This window comes from Populus euphratica, unplaced genomic scaffold (assembly GCF_000495115.2).
Source record: "Populus euphratica unplaced genomic scaffold, PopEup_1.0 scaffold4.1, whole genome shotgun sequence".
Classification (NCBI taxonomy): Eukaryota; Viridiplantae; Streptophyta; class Magnoliopsida; order Malpighiales; family Salicaceae; genus Populus; species Populus euphratica.
Genome location: NW_011499859.1, coordinates 1,905,633 through 1,910,857, shown reverse-complemented (window position 1 = coordinate 1,910,857; position 5,225 = coordinate 1,905,633). Strand labels below are relative to the sequence as shown.

The 5,225-nt window shown below is 28.7% G+C and overlaps 1 protein-coding gene across 1 annotated transcript in view; it reads right to left on the bottom strand.

The window, feature by feature from the left end:
• Nucleotides 1–270: 270 nt before the first annotated feature.
• LOC105124332 (2-C-methyl-D-erythritol 2,4-cyclodiphosphate synthase, chloroplastic-like) overlaps nt 271–5,225 on the bottom strand; it is a 14,997-nt gene continuing 10,042 nt past the window's right edge. The window contains exon 4 of the transcript XR_842026.1: nt 271–281. The gene's annotated coding sequence lies outside the window, so the exon portion shown is untranslated. The remainder of the gene's footprint in view (nt 282–5,225) is intronic.

The following is a 5,225-nucleotide window of genomic DNA, read 5'->3' as shown; positions in this document are numbered from 1 at the left end:
CGACTGACAGAGGAATCGGAGTTGATCTGCATGATAGTCAATCAACTCAAAAGCTAGACTCCACAACGTAAATGATGTCTTTGTTTTCGCAAAGCAATGTCAACAAGTTTATTACACATATACTCCTTCCTTTAGAAAGGATCAATCAAGAGTGGATTAGTTATCCATTTTAAAAACAAAATTCAAGGGTTGTGCCGACCTTGTTCAGGATGAGAACGAAGATACAAGTGTACGAGATGAAGTCTTTCAAGTTAAAAAGATGGTTAAACCATATCAAGTTGCTCATTCAATTGACTTTGAAGAAAATTCAATTTTTTATGTTTTCAATTATAGTCTTGTTGATGTTGACGTAGAGGAGTTGAATATTGTTTTGAGCTCTAGCGGACAAGCAAATGTCGATGAAAATAATGATATCCATATCAAAGATTGTAATAAAGGTGTTGACTTTATAATATTTTTTTCATGTAATATATATTATGGATGATATATGTTGTAACATGAAATATTTATTTTATAGGTTTATGTATTGTTTAAGCATTGTTGTTATTGTTTTGTGCGATGGATAATTTATCATTTAAGTGTTTGCAAAAATAAGCAACACAAATATAATCTTTCTTGTACAATGCACTATCACCGATGTCCATGCCAACGGACTAAGGTCCGTCGGCAATTCACAGAGAGTTGAAAATTAATTACTTGAAATACCATCATTACTGATGCCTTTGCAGACGGAATTAAATCCATCGGTATTTCACAAAGAGTTGAAAAATAATCACCTAAAATGCCATAATTACTGATGACTTTGGGGATGAAATGTTGTCTGTCGACATTTCACAGAGAGTTAAAAAATAATTACTGCAAATGCCACAATCACCAACAAATTGGCAGATGGATTCCAATCCGCCGGTATGTTATTGACAGGTCACTATTACCAACAAAATAACTGACGAACTGTGTGAATTTCAAAGGGCGGTACATTAAATGCATCTCTGACCACGTAAAGTTGCCGACAGAATTGCCGACAGACTGTGAAAAATATGGAGGGTAATTAAAAACGATGAAGTGAAATTCAAAATTTATCGACGGATTTTCAAAACTTCACAAATGGAATAATTTAAAATATTTTTTTTTTGTCAATGAAGTCATCGGTAAAATTGCGCTTAAATCTTAGGGACCGCCCCTTTAGCTCATTTTTTTCATCTGCTTCGTGAATCCTCTCTAAGTTTTGATTTTTTCCCTCTCATTTCCTTAAATATTTTTTTTGTTTGGCTTGTAATCTCTAATTGAATCTTCATCAAATTAAAAGGTATGTGTTTCCTCTATTTCATTTTACTTTAAGTACTTTTTTTCTTTATTTTAGCTATTTTCATTTTTGTTATGTTTTTTGTTTTGGTGTATTTTTGTAATGTAGATAAAGTTTTGAAATAAACACATTATTAAGGTCAGCAAATTTCATTCATAAAGTCTATATTTTTTTTTAATTTATTGAATATATTTTATTGTTTTATAGCCATAATAATTAATTAATTTGTTGAATTGTTTTGTTAATGTTGAATTTATCTTAGAATTAGTAATTGAATATGTTGGAATAATTAGAAATTTTACTCTATTATTGCATGAGTTGTGTTTTTTTGAATATATTGAATATATTTTATTGTTGTATTGCCATAATAATTGAATAATTTGTTGAATTGTAGTTATTAATGTTGAATTTACGTTAGACTTAGTAATTGAATATGTTAGAATAATTAGTAATTTTACTCTATTTTTTTGTGTTTAATTATTTTCATTCATTTTAATTGTTAGTCTAGATTTTTTTGAATTTATTGAATATACTTTATTGTTGTATTACAAGACGTTATGTTATATACAATATTAGGATAGATAAGGTCAATTGGTTGTGGTTATTGTCAATATTTCTAGGTTTGTGAATTTGGATAGTCTTCAGTATAGGGAAGGTGTTGTTGAATTTTTTTAACATTCAAATTTAATTATATAATTATTCATATAAAATTATGTAGATGCATAGAATGAAATCTATAGCTCATCGCTCACGTATGGTCGCAGCTAGTTCTTCTAGCAGCGAGGATGATATATCCATAGGTGCCTCTCAAGAAGAGGCACTTGCGTCTTTAACCGATGTTGCCTCTTTCAGCGAAGTTTCACAGCGCAGATGCGATGTGCCTTTACAGCATAATCAATTCACCTGTAAGTACGAGACATATTAGAAGGACGACCTTTCAATGTAAGTTTCTTAAAGTTTTAGTTTTTTTTTCAATTCTAACATAATTTATGAACAATTAATCAAAATTTCATTAATTCAATTTATTTTCAAGTTCACAAACATTAAGTTCAATTCTAACATAATTTATGAACAATTAATCAAAATTTCATTAATTCAATTTATTTTCAAGTTCACAAACATTAAGGCCACCTGAGTAATATCATCGGCATTTAAATCATTGATGGAGATTCCATTATTTTAATGGAGTTGGGTATTCAAACATCCTAAATGGATACCTAAAATCGATGCATGGTTTGATAGATTTAAGGTTGGTGTTAATTTTTAATTTCCAGCTTATTTCTAATAAATTATTGATATAATTATAAATAAATTATTATTTTTATTTAAAATTAATTATTTATATATAGGACAAATTCGATTGGGACAGTGCGCAAGACACTGTTGTAAGGAGAATGTGGAAAAATCAGGCGGCAATTAGGTAACATCGAAAACAATACAACATTTTTTTGAGAAAAAAATTATGTTTCAAAATCTAATTTCTTGCTATGGAAGTAGGTTATATGATTTTTTATAAGAAACATAAAAAAGGTAAAAAAACCGAGCCCAACGGAGCTTTTTGTTGAGAAACATGTGCGAAGTTAAGACCGCTAAAAAGGGACGCAACAGTTCATTGACAACCGTGCTCAATACTTTGTAATATGTTTGTTCAATCATTTTATTTTGTAAGTTATTATTTGTATTGAATTGAATATAATGATTACTTTTTTCATTTTTAAGAGACCTATAATAGTCGTTTGAGAAAGAGATATGGAGACAATCCTTCAACCTATTTGGATTTCAATCCAAATTTATGGATAGAGGTTGGATCATCCGGTGAACCTAATAAAAATTGAGTGTACAGGCTCTCTAACACTACGGTCAAAGACTTGTGGGTGGCCCGTAGTTTTTTAAATGTTAGGAGCACTCAATCAGTATCGAGCACCCAATCTAAAAAGTTCATGGCCTTGCAGCAACACACGGCTTATCTCACCGAAAAATATGACTACCTGTCAACGGAGTATATGCAACTCAAAGCGGATCATGAACAGCTTTGCTAAATGGTCAAGAACATGGCATCATAGAGTGGTGATACATGTGGGCCTCTTTCTTTTTGACCGTATAACAGCTAGCCTCCTCCTCCTCCTCCAGCTTCACCATTATGTTAATTTGTAATGAATATTATTTAACTTTAATAGTTAATTTAATATTTTTTTGAAACACATTTAGTTGTAATGAAAATTATTTAACTTTATTTTTTTTAATGTTTAATAAAAAATTTATTTGCATCATTGTTTTTTTTACTATTAATTTATATAATATTATGTATTCTAAATAATGTTTTAAAAGCATATTTAAAAAGAATCCTAGGAGGTTTTGCCAACGAACTATCACCGTCGGTATTTGTCAATCATACCGATAAATTTTCAAATGAACTTAGTCTGTTGACATTTCATAGTAGCTGTTATAATCACCGATGAATATACAGACGGATATATGTGGTCGATATTTTACACACTTACCGCCAATGTTACTGACAGCCTATTCCATCAATATTTCATATAATCACCGACGGAACACGTCAATTGGTATTTTTCAAGCGGGAAACTTTTTTTTGTCACGCAATGTCCGTCTGTAAAACAATCGGCAAATGTTTTTTTTACTAATTGATTTAGCGACCGAATGAGGTATTATCGATGAAAGTAAAGCCTACAGATGTTTTTTATCAGCGATGTCTTCAGTAAAAAAATTATTGTTAAACGCTGAATTACAGACCGACATAATATTTTTATCGGTAAAATTGTGAAATATTGTAGTGATTTCATGAAGAATCAAGATATCACTCTATTAGAAAATAATATAAATCATATATTGGTATCTTATCTGTTAACTTAAACTATTAAGTTGAGATAGTTCTTTGACATAATATTAGAGTCTTGATGACCAAGTAGTCACAAGTTTGAATTTCACAATCTCTATTTATTTGATAAATCGAATTTCACAATCTCTCTTTATTTGATAAAAATTAAGCACATTGTAATTTGAGAAAATGCATGTTTCAAGTCAAAAGAGTTTTCACTTGAGAGGGTGTATTAGAAAACAATATCAATCATATTTTAGTATCTCACTTAACAGCTTAAGCTATTGGGTTGAAATGGTACTTTAACACACTCCATTGTTCTTTTATATGTGTGTATGAAATGAAATTGAATATATCGTGGGTCAATACATGTATGCATGCATCACTACTAAAATTTTACATATTACCAACGAATCATCCCGTCAATATTAAGATATTGATTTTATCAGAAAAAATATTCCTGATGGAAACACAGACGGATATTGTTTGCCAAAAAAACTTATCTTTGGTGATTTCTATTATGTCAGTAATTTCATCCCTAATTAAACTCACTAATGGATTTATATATGGAAAAAGCGTGCCACAAAAAAATTATCAGCATATTTCCATCAATAACTCCATCGATAAGCATGTCATATTACCAATGCCATTAACTCAAATTTTAATTCATTCTTCATTTACTTTTTTTCATCATTTTTTTCATCAAATTTTTTTTATAAATAATTTTTTTTGTTTTTATTCATTAAAGCTAGAGTCAGAATAAAAATTTAAATTTATTTCATTGAACTTTGTTTAATTTCACAAAAAATAAAATTAGGAAAAAAATAAAAATAAAATAAAAATAAAATAAAATTATAAGTTTATTCACTAACGCCAAGTCAGGAATAAAGGTAATAATTTATTTTATTGTATTGTATTTCTCTTTTACTTAATTACATAAAAATATATATATGCATAATTTTTTTTTTATTTGATCTTTCTATTCACTGACGCCAGAGTCGGGAATATAAAAATATTGATTTAAAAATATTTTATTTTTACTTTTTTTATATAAAAAAATAATAAACTGATTTTATTTTTTTT